Genomic DNA, 19255 nt, shown 5'->3' on the forward strand with positions numbered 1-19255 from the left:
ATTTCTAAAAGTAACATCCAAATAACATGTTGCAGAGCAGGTCTAATGGATGATAAAAGCTTCAGTGCCTCCACTCAACACTGGAAGGACCTGCCTCTGCCTCTCAACCGACTACCAGTCTGTGCCAGGAACTCAATCACGCAGAGCCAGGAACCACCACTACCACTGCGTCGGCAAGCATCCAATGCCTTCCACACACTGTACACATGCGGGCTAGGAAGAGGCTGTTTCTTCTCCCTTACTTTGTTCCCCTGTAACCGAGACTGAGCAGGTGCGTCCGATTGGCTGAAACTAGGTCACGTGCTGTCACAGCCACCAGGGGGCACCACGTAGCATGACGAGGGAATCACCATGTTGCTCTCCCCGCAAAGGTCACCGGAGGTGATGACTGAGGTCTACTACGCTGATGAAACATGATGTAAAAGCCTATTCTTTCAAGTTGCAAGAATAACTTAAAGAGAGACTAAACTCACTGCATTATTTATTTCTCCCTTGTTCTCACAACCTGAACCCAATTCGTTAGGGAATTCTGTTGGTCGTCCCTCAAATTCTGTGCAGAAAATGACTCCTCCTAAACACCTTCCCTGCTCATGTCCTCCACCACTAGCCAGCCCCTGCCCTAAATGACTAAAATAGCTTCCCAGCTGGTCTCTCTGCTCCATTCTTTGTCCCTTTAGAGAATATTCAGACCCATAGCCAGAGAATTCCTTTTAAGGTGGAAGAAAGATGCTGTTATGTCTCTGCTCAAAGCCACGCAGAGACTTTGCAGGTGACCCAGAGAGGAAGTCTAAGGCCCTTCGTATCTGCTGCTCTCCCCACCTGGACGCGACTTCATCCTCTCTTGTCCTTCATCCAAAGTGAACAGCAGCGTTGGCCCTGAATGCTTATCCCTCAGGTGTCTGCAGCCCCTGGTGTCTCTTTTACCTTCAAGAGCACCCTCCCCTCAGACCTCCTAGTCTCAACCTGTTTTACCCAATTACCTTTTCTTTGTAGCTCTGATCACCTTCTAACATACTATGTATAATTTACTTAATGATGCTGTTCATTTTCTGTCTCAAGAAAGACAGTTATTGTCTCTTTTTTATTAGCTGATGTTTCCAGGCCCCTAAAAAAAGCTTCCTGGAATAAGGAAATAATAAGCCATTCTGAGTAAATCAATAGATGGATGAAAGAATAATCGCTCTAAAATTGCAGGGAATGTTTGGAGGATGTTAATTTACCTAAATTCTTGTTTATCAGAGCAGAAAGCTGATAGATAGACCCTAAAATGGATCAATCAAGAAGTATCAGCATATATTGTTTAGAATTACAGCTATAACTATAAGAAGAGATCACGAATGAATGCGTGCATGCTCAGTTTTCAGCAACACTCCTTGACCCTTTAGACTGTAGCCCGCCAGACTCCTCTGTCCATGGGATTTCCCAGGCAAGAATACTGGAGTGGGTTGCCATAACCTCCCCCCGGGGATCTTCCAGACCCAGAGCTCGAACCCATGCCTCCTGTAGCTCGTGAAATGCAGGCGGATTCTTCACCCACTGAGCCATCTTTGAAGCCCAAGAGATAAAGTAGAAACATTTCAAAGTGGTCATGTCTGCAGGACAGGACTGGGAGGAGAAAAAGTAGGGCAGAGCTCTGTGGCTTTTAAACCTTTCTGAATTCTTTGATTTTTAAACACTCATGTGCATGTAACACTTTGACAAAAACTTATGTTTTTAGTACAACCAGTTAAAAGGAAAATATAACGGTGCATTAAAAATTTAAATAATGAAAAATTCATTATATTTCTGTTATTAGTAGGAGATAGAATAGACAATAAGAAGTTAACATGGGCTGAATGTTTGTGTGTTCCTCCAGCGCTCATATGTTGAAGTCAGATCCCCAGAGTGATGGTGTTTGGAGGCAGGGTCTTTGGAAGGTAACTAGGTTTGGATGAGGTCCTGGGGGAGGAGCCGTGATGGGACTGCTGCCCTCTAAGGAGATGGAGAACCTGGAGTCTCTCTTTCTAATCAGTGTGAGGATGTAACACGAAGCTGTCTATCTACCGCCTGGAGGAGGGTTCTCCCCAGAACCTGACGATGGCTGGCACCCTGACCTCAGTACTCCATCCTCTAGAACTTCAAGCATTAAGTTTCTGTGGTTGATAAGCCACTCAGCCCACAGTGGCTTCCCAGGTGCCTCAGCAGTAAAGAACCCACCTGCCCGTGCAGGAGATGCCGGAATCACAGGTTTGATCCCTGGGTCAGGAATATCCCCTGGAGTAGGAAATGGCAACCCTCTCCAGTATTCTTGCCTGGAGAATCCCATGGACAAGGAATCTGATGGGCTATAGTCCATAAGGTCACAAAAAGTCCAGAGTCAGACACAACTGAATGACTGGGCATACACATACATAGCCGTGGTACTTTGTTCAGTTCAGTTCAGTCGCTCAGTCGTGTCCAACTCTTTGCGACCCCATGAATCCCAGCACGCCAGGCCTCCCTGTCCATCACCAACTCCCGGAGTTCACTCAGACTCACGCCCATTGAGTCAGTGATGCCCAAACTGACTGAAACAGAAGTAAAAAACCATAGACACTAAAAATAGTGAAGTAACTTCTATATTCTTTTGGTCAAAATATCTTCGTAAATTTTTTATTTTTATAATGACAAATTTCAAGCAAACAATGAATATACCCACCTCTTATGAATATAAGCCAATTCTCCTAGTTTCATCACATTTTAACATTGCACGTATTTTTACATTCCTACTCTTTGATTTGCCTTGTGTGAGTTCCAAATATGTAATGATGGTTCAGGAGCAGGGGCAGGGCGGAGGTTGCCTTTGAAATAATGACAGATGGCTCTTACCAATTCTGAAAAGGTAATAGTAGCACGTGCGGCACTCTAAAGGGAATTTTGTAAACTACCGGTAGAGTAATGTTACTGAATTTGACAAGGCAAAACGGGGGCTAAGAATTGCATTTCTAAGTTTTTTTTGCAACAGGACATACTGACCAAATCCTAAAGACAGTTTTTTTATTTCCCGGCAACTCAAACATATACATGGAATTTATAAGATGTGTCTGTAAATGGGAGTGCAGGATCTGAAAAGTATGCTATAAAGATGGTATATACCCTTGTGCGTAACTGAAATTCAACATTGATCCTAGGAGGGTAATTATTGGGCTTTGAGTTCATGCTTTAAACAATAGCAGCAGTTAATCTCGGTTGTTTGCATTAACTTGGGAGCTCTATCTATTATCTGTTAGGTAGGATGACATTTTGATAAGAACTGTATAAGAATGCCATCCCTGCTATACAATATGGCTTCACGTTGCTCTTGGCAAAGCGCGTCTCTTACCTGGTTATCATCTGGCGCTCAGTGAGCGTCAGCTGACTGACTTGGGGGACAAGGAAGCCGCATTACTCTCCAATCTGTCCCACTTGCCCAATTAATGAGCTGTGTTACCACCTGCCTCAGGGGAGCACATGTGATCAGTTCTCCTACTTCTGATCATGCTGTCATGATGATGAATGACTGGGAGAGAGGTTTTGGAGAAAGAGAGCTGATTTTAATAAGAGAAAAAAATTGGTATTAGCAGTCTTAACCACTTGGACCTACTGTAATTCTCGAAAATATTTATGGGAAAACCTCACTGAGTTAACTCTTCTTGTTTACAGTCCTCCCTGACGAACAATTCAGGAGGACAGCCCAGGTTTCAGGCCACTTGTCAAATACAGAATTTACATGAACAGAGAAAGGTATTATTAAGCATAGTGGTCTCCAGTGAATTCTCAGTAGAAAAACATTAATCCATAGGAATTACAATATTCGATTTAAGATTTTACAAAGCTTACATTATGAACCAAATATTTGGTTAGAGATATGAGAAAGCATTTATTTTCTTCTTTTGGAACACTTAATACTTCATAATATCTTCATGTGACCTTAACATTTTTAAGGACTTCATTTATGTTTTTGTCAATTACAAAATACAAATTTATTTTAATTCTTTTCATTATTGAGATAAATATAAGGACTCCACAGACAAAGGGCTCTAAATATGTGTTTTCTTTTCTAAGATTATCATTTCTTGGGAGAATACCACCAAAACCAATAAGATTTATATGAACGAGGACATGTTGTGCAAATCCAAAACCAGAGAAAGTCATGAAATTGAAAAGAGCTATCAGAGATTTCTATAAAATTTAACTCGACATAGCTAAAAGACCAAACTCAAATTCAATGACTAACCTTCACTGCAAATTGGGCATATCTCAAAAAACACTGTACTTGTTAAATGATTTGAGAAAAATCATATACCACTGGAATTTTTAAAGCACTGTTTTTTCATAGAGATTTAAAACAAAAGCAAGTAGTAAAATTATCATTTCTCTTCCAAAATTCTATTCAGCATTCTCATCAGTGAACAAGACTGCAACTTTTTTATAATAACTCTTAAAAAAACCAAGCTTCATTTTGATTCCTTAAGAAGGAAACTGTTTAAGTCTTCTATAACAGGCTGAAAAATGGTTCAATAGTATTGTAAGACTTCAAATGTACCCCACCCACTGTTATATTCTAAGATGTCAGATTCATTGGTAAGGGCCACCATATAAAATACCAGAGACTGGATGGGTTAAACAACAGCAGTGTATTTTCTCAGAGCTCTGGGGTGGGAAGTCCAAGGTCAAGACACCAACAGGGTGCTAAGGCCGGTTCCCATGGAGGCCTCTCCCTGGCTTGTGGATGGCCATCTTCTCATGGTCTTTTCTCTCTGTGCACAGAAGCTCCAGGTGGCTCCTCTTGTGGGTATTTCCTTCTTTTTATAGGAACACAGGTCCGATTGGCCATCAATGCTTTGGCCACCTGATGTGAAGAACTGACTCATTGGAGAAGACCCTAATGCTGGGCAAGACTGAAGGCAGAAGGAGAAGGGGACGACAGAGAATGAGATGGTTGGATGGCGTCACTGACTCAGTGGACATGAATCTGAGCAAACTCTGGCAGACAGAGGAAGACAGGGGAGCCTGGCATGCTGCAGCCCATGGGGTCACAAAGAGCTGGACACGACTGAAAGACTGAACTGAACTGACGTCAGACTGGATGAAGGCCCATCCTCACAGCCTTTTCTTTTTCAATTGGAGTATAGCTGATCTATAATGTGTTAGTTTCAGGTGTACAGCAAAGTGAGTCAGATGTACATATACATACGTGTGTGTGCTGTGCTCTGCTAAGTCGCTTCAGTCGGGTCTGACTCTTTGTGACCCTATGGACCAGAGCCCACCAGGCTCCTCTGTCCATGGGATTTTCCAGGCAAGAATACTGGAGTGGATTGCCATTTCCTCTTCCAGGGGATCTTCCCGACCCAGGGATCAAACCCATGTCTCTTATGTCTCCTGAGTTGGCAGGAGGGTTCTTTACAACTAGTGCCACCTGAGAAGCTCTAAATACATACATATATGTATATATGTGCGTATATGTATATATATGTGTGTATGTATATATATACACACACAGTTTTTTTTCCTTATATGTTATCACAAAATACTTAGTTCCCTGTGCTATATAACAGGTTCTTGTTGACTATTTATTTTATATATAGTAATGTCCATACATTAATTCCAAACTCCTAATTTATCCCTCCCCTCCTCTCCCTTTGGTAAGTGTAAGTTTGTTTTCTATGTCAGTTTTCCTCTACACGAATTGCCTCCTTCAAGGCCCCATCTCTAAACACACTTACACCCTTCTCTCCCTCCCCACCGCCTCCTCCTTCTCTTTCCTTTTCCTCTCCCCTCTCCTCCTTTTGCCATCTTCCCGACAATCCAATAATTCACAGCCTACTTGGGGAGGAATGGAGAAAGTAGGAGAGAATGTCTACATTGTGTTTTTTTCCTGCATTTTTCTCTCAGTTCAAATCCGTTTCACCAAGAGAAATCATAGGCTGCAGCGCAGCTCTCAGCGCACCCCACCGTCCGCTCCCCGTGTTGTTTTTCCACTGCCTACGCCCACTGCTCCATTCCTGCCCTGCAAACAGGGTCACCTGGACCATTTTTCTAGACTCCATGTATATGCATTAATACACGATATTTGTTTTTCTCTTTCTGACTTCACTCTGTATGACAGACCCTAGGTTCATCCATCTTGGTTCAGCTGACGCAAGCAGCTTAGCCTGGTGCTCTGTAATAGCCCAGAGCAGGGAAATGGGTCAGGGGAGGGAGGGTCAGGTGGGAGGGGATGCATGTATAGCTAATGGCAGAAACCTCACAACAGTGTAAAGCAATTATCCTCCAGTAAAAAAAAAAAAAAGAAAAAAACATAATAAACTTGGGAATTATACAGAACTTCCAGCAAGGAACTTTGAACCCTTTGAGGGTCTGAATGGTCTCAATGCCGCCTTGGCATGCTTTGGCAGTGGTGTCATATTTCTGGCGATGATGTAAACTCATAATAATTCTTTAGATCATCACTTTAGAATTTTCTGGTATTAAATTTTCATCACTTTCCTCTGGTCCTTGGAGTCTCCCTGTTTAAAATGCTAGCCTATGATTCAGTTTAAAGAAAAGAAAAAGGAGAAATAGGCCAGTAGAACTTTCCCAAGAGTGTTTATCCTGTGGGATAAGATTGTTTCTGAAGTTAAAATTCTCCTTCCTGGTTTCCCATCGTGTCCAGTGGGGTCTTTCTTAAAGGTGAAGGAGAGTGATCCTACTAGTGAAGGGCCAGCCTGCCTTCTTAGCCCAAAAGTCAGCCAGCTGCCATCTAATGCTGTTGCTCTGACAGCTTCCAATTGTCTAGTACATCCTACAGGACGCTTTCTTGAATTATTGATAAATCTGTATAATTTGGAGAAGGAGAAAATGGTAATGTGGTAGAATTAATAGTAGTTCTCACGCTCTCTTCAGGGATAGAGCGTTTTTACGTGTTGCACAGAAGGAAGATCTTTTAAGTTAAGAGTTCATTTGTAAGAAATATGTTTGTGCAGGAAGATATAAAGACTACTCGGAAGGAAGTCTTAAATTTTTCATCACTGTGTACCCCTGGGTACTTTACACTTTATAGTGAGTTTTCAATATCAGCTCAACAAATAGATGAATTTACCTGGAGATGAAGCAGATTCAGGCTTGTCAAAATCCAGATTGTCAAGAACTGATCCTCAGTTCTGATGCTGGTATCAGACTGTTGTTGTTAGCGATACGAGTCGCTAACTCGTGTCCGACTCTGCAACCCCATGGACTGCAGCACTCCAGGCTTCCCTGTCCTTCATCGTTTTCTGGAGTTTACCTGGACTCATGTCCATTGAGTTGATGATGCCATCCAACCATCTCATCCTCTGTCAACCCCTTCTTCTCCTGCCCTGTCTTTCCCAGCATCAGGGTGTGTTCAGCTAGACATGCCATAAATAGGGATATCCAAATTTTCTCATTTTGCGGTGCCCTTAAGGGTATTAGCAATTTTTTTTTACAAGCACCTTGGCAAATGATAAACAAACCAAAACCCCAAACTTCCCCAAAAACCTCAAAAAAACAACAAAAATCAAACAAACACCACCTGCTGATTCACTTCACTAAGTAATTAAATATTAACCGATTAATATTTATGTCCAAATTCAGCTTAGTAGCCACTTGAAAAAAATATGTGTACTTTGAAAGTACAAGTAATATTTTCATTTTATTCTTAAATAATCACAGTTATTTGCTAGTAAGATGCACGTCTGGTGAGCACCGCACAGCTCCTTAACCCTCAGAATCCGGTTGGACACCGTCACATCATTTGTGATTCTGTGATACTTTGATCTTTCTCATGATACTTGCTTTCTTTTTTTAACATAAATGCTCACAGCAGCTTTACTTGTAAAAGCTAGAAATTAGAAACAACCCCAAATCTCCCTCAACCAGTGAACAGATAAATTATGGTTTATCAGTAATGGACTACTAACCTTCAATAAAAAGGACCAAACTGCATACACCTTAAACCACGTGGATGAATCGCAAAGGTAACATGAGAAATAAATGTGGTCAGACCCAGAAAAGGACTGTGTGATTCCATTTACATGAAATTCTAGGAGAGGCAGAACAAATGTAGAGTATCAGAAAGCAGATGAATGGTTGTCTGGAGCCAGGAGTGGGGTAGGCAAAGAGGTAGAAAAGAAGTCAACTTTTCAGATTTTTGTCGGAGTATAGTTGATTTACAATGTTGTGTTTGTTTCTGCTCTCCAGCAGAGTGAATCAGTTATACGTACACCTATATCCACTCTTTGTTTTAGATTCTTTTCCCATTTAGGTCACCACAGAGCACTGAGTAGGGTTCTTATGCTATACGGTAGCATGTCATTAGTTATCTGCTTTATACAAAGTAGTGTGTACGTGTCAATCCCAGCCTCCCAACTTATCCCTCATTCTCGCTGTCTTATTGTCCCCATTTTCCTGAAGGGACAAAAAGAATTGAGGAAACTTGAGAAAAGGTACTTTCTAAGATCACACATATGCACGAAGACAAAGCTAGAGTCCAGACCTGGCAGGCTGACTCTCAAGCCGCCTTCCTTTTTCTCTCCTTGAAGTTCAGCTGGTTTACGACGATTCAGGCGTGCAGCAGCGTGCTTCAGGGATACATATGCACACAGGTCTTCCTGTTCAGATTCGTTTCCATTGTAGGTTATCATAAGATGCTGAAAGAAGTTCCCTGTGCCATACAGCAGGCCCCTGTTGTTTCCCTATTTTAGGTAAAGCAGTGTCGTCTAAGCAAACACACGAAGGGGAAAGGAGGAAGGGATAAGTTAGGAGTCGGGGGTAACGGAAGTCTGCCTCCTTAACCACCACGGAATGCTGCTTCTCACCTGATTACAGTTGAGAAACTGGTGTTGTTCAAACCCATGTGAGGGCCTTGACAGGACAGAGGGCACAGCCCGTTTCCTGGGCTGCCACTCGGAGCAGCCAGGGTGGCTGCAGAGACCCCTCGGGAGACAGGACTCTGGCCCCAGGGGAGGGATTTAAGAGACGCGGGAAGGGTTTTGAACTGCGTCCACCATGGAGCTGAGGAGAAGACACAAGGCAGTTAGGCTGGAGACTCACTCGTTTCGATTGCTAAAGAGTCAATGGCACCCCGCTCCAGCACTCTTGCCTGGAAAATCCCATGGGCGGAGGAGCCTGGTAGGCTGCAGTCCATGGCGTTGCGAAGAGTCGGACACAACTTCACTTTGAATTTTCACTTTCATGCACTGGAGCAGGAAATGGCAACCCACTCCAGTGTTCTTGCCTGGAGAATCCCAGGGACGGGGGAGCCTGGTGGGCTGCCGTCTATGGGGTCGCACAGAGTCGGACACGACTGAAGCGACTTAGCAGCAGCAGCAGCATTAACAGTAATAACACGTCACATGGAAACTCTCCCTAACCCCTGCGCTGCCAGTCCACGGGTACTTTACTCTCCTCAGTTTAACCTTTTAGCAGCACTTTTCGTCTTTTTTAAGCACGGGCTGCCATGGCTTCTGCAACAGTTTTTCTCCTACCTCTGACAGTCCCTTCTTGGTCTCCTCTGCTGCCTCCTCCTTCAGTATGCAGCTTTCCTGGTGGCTCAGCTGGTCAAGAATCTGCCAGCCATGCAGGAGACGCAGGTTCGATCCCTGGATCAGGAAGATCTCCTGGAAAGAATGATGACTCACTCCAGTGTTCTTTTCTGGAGAATCCCATGGACAGAGGAGCCTGGCGGGCTACCATCCTTGAGGTCCCAAAGAGTTGGGTGCTTCTGAGTGACTAACAGGCCTTCATCATTCAGTCGCTACCTGCAGCAGTTCCTCAGACTCATTGCTGCATCCACTGCTCTAACTATATTCCCCATCTTCCATCTTTCGGGCTCTAAATATGTTGAGTCCCAAATTTATTTGATTAGCCCAAACTCCTCCACTGTGGTCCAAATTTATGTGGACAAGTGTCTACATGAATTTCTAGTTGACTGTACTAGACGAGGGGCCCCCAAACTCCAGGACCTGTTGCCTGATGATCTGAGGTGCAGCTGATGCAGTAATAATAGAAATGGAGTGCACAATAAATGTAATGGACCCGAATCATCCTGACACCATCCCACTGTCTTTCATAAAATCAGTTCCTGGTGCCAAAAGGGTAGGGGTTGCTATATCAGAGGCATGACCTAATTAATATACCCCAAATGAAACTTCTGCTTTCTTAAACTAATTCCTTTCCCCACCTCCCATAATTCTCCACTGCAGTCTCTCCCTAACTTCCCACATCCAATCGATCAGAACTGCTTGTCAATTAAACCTATGGGAGCGACTTCCCTGGTGGTCCACTGATGAGGACGTCACCTTCCAATGCTGGGGGTGCAGGTTTGATCTCTAGTTCAGCAGCTAAGATCCCACATGCCTTGTGCCCAAAAAATCGAAACATACACTCATAAAAAAACAGAAGCAATATTTTAACAAATTCAACAAAGACTTTTAAAATGGTCCACATTAAAAAACAAACAAACAAAACTTTGAGCTGTTTCAAGAACTTGTCCCCCTCTCATCACTGCTTTTACCGTAGCCCCAGCCTCCATCACACTGCATCTGAACCATGGCTAAAGCCCCCACATCCATTTCCACACAGCTGTGAAAGCAAACCTTAAAAAGAGAGAGTCATGCACATGTCTTTCCCACCTGAATCTCTTCAATGGCTTCCCTTCTCATTTGGAATAAAACTCAAACTTTCCCCAGGGACCACCAGCTCTTTCATGTCACAGGGCTAATACTCGGGAGAGCTAAATTTAGTATTTTTTAAAATGAGACAGCTTTGGCTAACTAGGGGAAAAAAAGATTGAAAGTGTCCAAGAGAAGTGCAAGGACATCAGTAAGGGAAGGTCTTGCAAAAATTCAGGCTACCTGTGATGATGGCCTGATCAGAGAAGAGCTAGAGAGCAAAAAGGGACACAAATGTACTGAGATATTTTTATTTTATTATTGTTTTAAAGTGTTTCTCTATGGACCATTTCTAAAGTCTCCACTGAAATTGTTTACAATATTGCTTCTGGTTTCTGTTTTGGTTTTTTGGCCCCGGGGCATGTGGGATCTTCGCTCTCTGACCAGGTGCTGAACCCACACCCACTAAATTGGAAGGCAAAGCCTTAACCACTGGACTGCCACTGAAGTCCCGAGATATACTTACTTTTAATGATATAAATGTACCATCATTAAAAATAAAACACCCACAATGAAAGGTTAAGTATAGAAAAGAAAATTATAGAACAATATACACGCATTGCCTGGAAAAGGAAATGGCAACCCACGCCAGCATTCTTCCCTGGGAAGTTCCATGCACAGGGGACCCTGGTGGGCTACAGTCCATGGGGTCACAAACAGTCAGACAGAACTTGGGGACTAAACAACAACAACAGCAACAACAAATACACGGGCTGATCCCACTGCGGTACTGAATTTGCAGTAATTGTGAGTCATTCAAGCGGATATCACATAGGCAGTTGATTATATGGGTCTGAATATGTAGGTGATAATTAGTTTTGAAACAGGGTGTAAAATGGTAAATGAAGCTAGGAGGGTGGATATCACTGCTGAGGAAAAAAAAATGGAGGATTAGGATAATGCCAATGGTTTATGCTCAAATTTTTGAGCAAGATTTTTGTGTCTGATTCACTTTAGTATTTCCCACCTACAGTGTTAACTGTAATTGTTCTAATACTTGCCAGTTTGGAAGGAAAAAACTAAAGGGTCATTTCATTGTTTTAACTAATAGTTCTTTGATTATTTATAAAATTATATGTGTATTTTCCATCATTATTAATTTGACACACAGTTTAATCATAGAAGCATTTGTTCCTGCCCTGGTTTTAAATTGTTAGATAAGATTTTTATAAGCTAAGAGGGAAATAGGTGTGTACTTTCTGCAAACATATATTCAATCTTAGAAAAATTAATATTTTTATTTAGATTTACTGATCTAAAAGTTGACAGATTCCATTGACAACTGATGAGCTTGTTAAAAATTAAAAGTACACATTTTTAAAGGAAGGGGCAGTATTTCTGAAACTTCCTGAATGTATCTCTCTTTTTAAATAATTAATTTTATGGGCATATAGTTGCCTTACAATGTTGTGTTAGATCCTGCCGTATAGTAAAGTGAATCAGCCATCCATATGCTTATGGCCCCTCTTTTCTGGATTTCCTTCCCATCTAGGTCACTGCAGAACACTGAGCAGAGCTCCCCGTGGTATACAGTGGGTTCTCATTAGTTATCTATTTTATACATAGTGCACAATATATATCTGACCATTCTGATTTAGGGAGGGAGAAAGAGAGGGAAACCAACCCTGAATTTTTGTTGGAAGGACTGATGCTGAAGCTGAAGCACCAATCCCTTGGCCACCTGATGCAAAGAGCTGACTCATTGGAAAAGACCCTGATGCTGGCAAAGATTGAGGGCAAGAGGAGAAGGGGCGGCAGAGGATGACATGGTTAGATGGCTCTACTGCCTCAGTGGACGTGAGTTTGAGCACAACTCTGGGAGATAGTGAAGGACAGGTCAGCTTGGTCCGTGGCATCGCAGAGAGCCCAACACAACTTAGCGACGGAACGACAAAGGAGACGGAGGGGCAACTGGGAGGGCGGCATAGACATATGTGCACGACCGTGTGGAAAATAGGGCGCTCGGCCCGGGGCTCTGTGATGGCCTGCAGGGTGGACCGCGGCAGGTGGAAGGAAGGCTCAAGAGGGAGGAGACACGTGTACGCTTACAGCTGACTCACTTTGTTGTACAACAGAAACCAACACAACATTGCAAAGCAATTAGACTCCAATTTAAAATGTTTTTAAAATACAGCTGCATTGTTTTGAAATGAAGAAATTGACCAGATACACGATCAGAATCCTTGTAATGTCGAAAATCTATGACTGCTCACAACGTAATGTAATCTCATCACCACACGGAATCACACACTTTATTATAAAGGACTAGGGAACCTGCAAGTATTTTCTGTATTTCAAAGGCCTGCCTTATACTGTATTTCATTCTTTGTAGGCTAGGCATTGTTGTATTTGGTATTGTGTGTAATGAAATACTGCATATTACATAGCACATGAGAGTTACTTGACAGAATATTAAATAACACTTCCGCAACATGTTCCATTTTACAAATAAGGGGGAACACTGAGAGCTAAGCACTTTCGCAAGGTCACTCAGATAACTGGACGGCTGGTAGGTTGATAGAGAAGACCACGCATTCAATCTGAAGATATGGAAGGGTTTGAGAAAAAACCTGGAGCCAAAAATCCCACCCTAAGAGTAGCTGCACAGTAAAGTGAAATGGTACAATAGTAATTTTTTGTTCCTTTTGGTTTCCCTCCCATTCAACCATAGGCAACCTGGGCCACAAAGTAGATGAAAGGGGAAAGCAAACAAAAATTCAGTAGTCAGGTTTTCAATTTGAAAAGTGTAATAGGTCTGAGTCTGTGTCAGAAAACCCAGCCAAGCCAGATTTTCCAGCTCAAAAGGAACAACCCATCAAGGAGCTGAAGCTTGATGAGGGAGTGATTTATTGCCTCACAAAAATATGTGTGTTGTGGGGGGGCGGGGGCCGGGCTGGTTAGCCCATAATTGGAGGCGGGAACCTGGAGATAAAAGAGAAGGAAATGAATTGGAGGTAGAGTGGGCTTGGGGTCAGGAATTCTGAAGCATCTTTCGCCCTGTGGTTGGCAAGGCTGAAAGGGGTGTCATTAGAGACAGGTTTGGTGTCCTGAGCAGCGGTTTATTCTTACTTGCTGCCTGAGTCTCTGGGAAGAGAGGACATCAAAGTCCGTGCAAAAAAAAAAGGCCCAAGCAGACATGGGGCGGAGCCAGGAAAGTGCGAACAGTGGTCTGGCTGGTCTGGGAGGAGAAAAGATGATAAGATCACCATCCAGAGCACCTCATGCCCCAGCCGCAAGCACCCCACCTGGACTCCTGCCCCTGGGGGGTGAGCCAGTGCCAAGAGGCAGTGATGAGAGACACAGGAGTCCAGAGGAGGAGGTAGTGTGGCCAGAAGAAGCCCAGCATGCCCACTTGGATGTAAACGCCAGATAAGCAGCACATAATATTCTAGTGTCTTATGTCAGTCCTGTCCAACTCTGTGACCCCATGGCTTCTCTATCCATGGAATTCTCCAGGCAAGAATACTGGAATGGGTTGCCATTCCCTTCTCTAGGGGATCTTCTCGACCCAAGGATCGAATCTGGGTCTCCCACGTTGCAGGCAGATTCTTTCCGGTCTGAGCCAACAGGGAAGCCCAAGTCTTATGCAATACTTAGACTAACAAGGAAATTGTTCTTTATTTATTGGAAATTCAAATTTAGTAGGGCATCTGTGTTTATATTCCTTATATCTGGCAACTCTGGTGTAGAATTATTTCCCAGCTGATATGTTATTAGTACTCTGAAGGTTCGGAAGTTTGGGGAGACTTAAAACATTGGTGGCTTGGAAAAATCACTATGTCTGTACTGAATTGGTCAATGGATCATGTTTTGAATTAAAATTCCTTCCCACCAGTAAATTTATCATTTACTTCCTCTGTGTTTTCAAATATTTAAATTTTCAGAATCATATTTTTCTGCCGCTAATGATGGTAAGAGCCCATGAATTACAAAACAAGTGAGATTAAAGTGAGGTGTAAGCTCATATTCACCATTAGAAAAAAAAAAAAAAAAAAACAGAGAACGACCTAATTTCACTGGTTGACCTTTCTGGATTATAAAAACATAAAATCATCCTAACAATATTTTATGAGATTTGGATGGCTAACCCAGCTAGTTAGTAATTACCCAGAAAATACCTGACCTAGGGGGTCACTGTTATTATTGAAAGTGGCTTAAAATCCATAATGAATATATTACATAATCCACGTTTTATGTGTGGAAACGTGAGACGTTCTCTGGTCACTTGCCAGCAGATTCTGTGGTGCTCCAAGTTGTCGTCATTTTTAAAAAGTAGTTTAAAAACTCCTGGAGAAACCGATTGGAAAGCAAGGTTTCATTCCCAACATTCCATTAGGTTTATAATATACAATAAACCTCGGGGCTACCACTTCTCAATAGCCGTGCAAATTAGCCTGTCTACAACTAAGTTGGAAACCAAGCCAAAAATGGAGTGTGAAAAGAAGTTGAAATGGTCTCTGTTTAATCTGTAATTTCTGCAATCTGGACCACACCACCATCACGACTAAGGAATGGAAGAGGTTTTCACGCCGAGCAGTTCAACACTTTGCACCACGAGGAATTTAACAGTGAGGAGTGAGCCTTGAGAGCTTTCCAAGCGGCTCAGCCCTAAAGAATCCACCTGCGATGCAGGAGATGCCAGAGACCCAGGTTTGATCCCTGGGTCAGGAAGATCCCCTGGAGCAGGAAACGGCAACCCACGCCACTGTTCTTGCCTGGAGAATCCCATGGACAGAGGAGCCTGGTGGGCTACAGTCCATGCGGTTGCAAAGAATTGGACACGACTGAGTGTGCGTGTACACACACACACACACACACACACACAGAGTGAGCTCTGATGTCTCGGAGACCGGGATGCCTTGGTGCAACTCCGGCCTCCAGGTTTGGTATTTACAGCTCATCCTGGTAAGTCCTCCTATCTTGAGTTGAGTTTTTCACCCTCAGTGAAGACGTGTAACAGTGTTTCACTCAGAGTTGCTTGGGTACAGGGCCCAATTTACTATTTGAAGAGTTCATTCTCAAAAAAAAATTTAGTTATGGAAACACTTAACTTTCTATACCTCCTATCCTTCACCACCCACTGGAAGACACTAGATTTTAAGACAGCTTTTGGGGACCAAACAAGAAAGCTGTTATCATTGTATGTATAATATCTTAATGTATATAATATAATTAATAACCTGTATTAAATGTAGATAGTAATTGTAAATTTATTTAAATTTCAGAGAATTAAATGTTTCCATTCATTCACCTAATATTTATGGAGTTCCTGCTTTTGTCAAGCACTGTTTTAGCAAGACACCCTTACAGTCTAGTAAATTAAAAAGTTTTGTCTTGGAGCTGAAAAAATGCAGTATGTTAATTGTTTAGAATCAGTAACCATAAGTAAGGATGCCTTAGTGGAAAGGAAGGTGCTGGGAAGCGTTAAAGGAATCTTGAGCCCCGCTGGTAAATAGGCAGATTTATTGTCTGTATATGAAGCACCAATCACTGGTATGGAATTTGGATAGTAATTCTACATTTTTTATTTATTTACTTTTGACCACACCGAGGGGATGCGGGATATGCCCGACCGGGGACTGATCCCGTGGCATCTGCAGTGGAAGCATGGAGTCTTAGCCGCTGGATCACCAGGGAAGTCCTAAATTTAAATATTAGATACACTTTTGGTTGGTTAATTAGTGTGGCTGTGCATCAGACACCATTTTCATCATTCTATCAAAATCATAACGCACGGGTTTTTTGTTTGGCACTAGAAGTAACTGACTCTTATTTCCAAAAATCTAGACTGAGCCACCTGAATATAGTTTTGGATGACAAACTTCCACTAGAAACTTCAGCTCTCTGAATTGAAGATGACATATTGGTCCCTAGTTTAAAATAAGTAAATATCTTCATTGTTTTTTGCAGTGGGGGAGGGGGCGCAGATAATCTCAGGTAGGTTCACAGAGAAAGGGAAATACACAAAAACGACCTGGGTGTTGTGACTCACTGCCTTAAATATTATCATCACCTCTTCTATTAACTTCTCTTTGCTTGCCAGTTGCCTCGTTCGAAAGGACTTTCAAGTTGATGCTTTTGTAAGAAATGAAGAATAGTCACTGCCGGTACTATCCTTTTTTCTACAATTAGTATTTCTAATCACATTAGACATGTTTTCAGTATCTAGAGAGGAGGCCTGCTCCCTACAGCTATCATGAGCCATTAGCTTTAATTAAAATTTACAAGTCTAATGTTGTTACATCTGCTAAATGCATTAACTTCCATGTTAATTACCAAAATGTTAATGTTGCATTAAAATAATGTTCCCTTTTGACAGTTCATCCATAGTTTAATTATTTATTTTGTTGGGGAATATGTTCTAAAAACTGAAAAAAAGAGTAGACGAGGAAGTCAAATTAGAAAAAAATGATACAGGGTAGCAAAACTTCTAAGGAGAAAACCCTATGGTTCAGGTAAAGATGGCTAAAGCACACTCCTGTGTTTACCCTGAATTGAAAGGAATAGCTCTTCTTATCTTATATCTGACATATCTTTTTAGAATAGTGCTTCCCTTTTTTTGCAGCTAGTTTATAGTGCAAGCACTAATATTCATGCTCAATTCCTCAACTCCCAAGAGTTTACAAGGCTACACATTCGTTTATACATATAAATCATTTAGAAAGAAAGCTTCAGTTAAAAAACCAGCCTTCTATGTTTTCTATCTAAACGTTTATTTTTTAAAGACAGATTTGTTTCAAGAAGTTAGCCAGCATACTTCTGAGGAAATAAAAATAACCCAAGGAAATTCTCAAAGATCTACATGGATCATTGCAGTGAGCTGCTCAGTATGAACATCATTAAGACAGCTCACATTTCACTGGAAGGGGTTCAACTGTAATAAAACCGTTATTTAGTAGCAGCATCTTCTCGTCATGGCTGCACTTGCTGGTTGTATTCTTTAAATATGTAAGCTTATATACCTGAGTTAATTTTGAAATGGGATGAATCTTTCTAAAACAAAATCTTAGTCCAGTTTATAGGTCACAGAAACTTGTCTGTGATTTTTATCTCTGCCCCTAGTGGCTGGAACCATGCCTAGTATATGGCAGACCCTTAGGAAATTTTGACAGTTACTTGAATGCCTCTAGATTTTTTTTTTTTTTTGGCTTATAGTTTGTACATAGCCCTTTCTTTATCCACTCATCTATTGATGGACACTGAGGTTGCTTCCACCTTTTGGTGGTGGTAATTCATGCTGCTAGGAACACTGGGCTGCCTGTATCTACTCAAATTAGTGTTTTTGTTTTCTCTGACATAAATGCCCAGAAGTGGAGTTGCTGGATCATATGGCAGCTCTATTTTTAATTTTTTGAGGAAGCTCCATACAATTTTTCTTACTGGCTGCACCCAATGTACATTCCCGCCAATACGGATGAGGGTTATCTTTGCTTCGCATCCTCACCAACATTTTTTGCTGTCTTTCTGATAGTAACCCTTCTGACAGGTGTGAGGTGATATTGTGCTTTCAATTTGCATTTCATTTTGATGGTTAAAGATGTTGAGCATCTTAAGTCTGCTGGACTTCTGTGTAACTTGAAAACACATCTATTCACATCCTCTGACCATTTTTTAATCAGATTGCTTTCTTATACTGAGTTGTGTGAGTTCTTGTATATTTTCAATGTTAAGCCCTTATCAAATATATTGTGTGCAAATATCTTCTCTTACTCAATAGGCAGGCTTTCAGTTTTGTTGATGATTTTCTTCTCTATGCAAAAGATTTTAGTTTAAAGAAGTCTCGTTTGTTTAATTTTGCACCCAACATAGGAGCATCTATATATACAAAGCAAATATTAATAGACATGAAGGGAGAAATCAACAGGAATATAATATCACTAGGGACTTTTAACTAAAAACTTCCTTAACTGGGTGAAGGAAACAGACGTTCAAGTCTAGGATCTGTCTCCTTTGGCCAGGCACACAAAAGCCAAATTAAATATTTACTTATTTATTTGGCTGTATCGGGCCTTTGTTGAAGCACATGGTCTTTCCTAGTTGTGGCTTGAGTGCTTAGTTGCTCAGTGGTATGTGGGATCTTAGTTTCCTGACCTGGGATCAAACCTGTGTCCCCTGCATTGCAAGGCTTAACCACTGGGGAACCATGCAAGTCCTTGCTATCATTATTACTAATAAAAATCTAAGCTAAAGAGAGAGAAAAGAGAAATCTGAAGCTAGCACTTAAAGAGAAAGAAAGCAAAAGGAGAAGCCTCATTCAATAAAGAGCAGTTGCAGTGAGAACAGCTGAGAAAATTATCTGGACAGACAGGAGATTCTAGTGAAAGAATGTGATCTCTGAGTCATTATCTTAAATTGTGGGGTCATTTCTGATGAGAACCAAGTTTTACACAGTGGACCTCAAAGTCACTTTGCCTAAGAATCACGTGGGAAGACTGTTAAAATGCATGATCCCAGGACCTTTTCTCCAAAAATGTTATTCCACAGAACTAGGCAGTTGGTTCTGGAATCTATTTTCATCAAGCCTCCGAGACCATCCTGGGGCAGCCAGTCCCCGGACCACACTTTGAGAAGTCTGAGCTAGACCACGC

Source organism: Oryx dammah, unplaced genomic scaffold (assembly GCF_014754425.2).
Source record: "Oryx dammah isolate SB20612 unplaced genomic scaffold, SCBI_Odam_1.1 HiC_scaffold_21, whole genome shotgun sequence".
NCBI lineage: Eukaryota > Metazoa > Chordata > Mammalia > Artiodactyla > Bovidae > Oryx > Oryx dammah.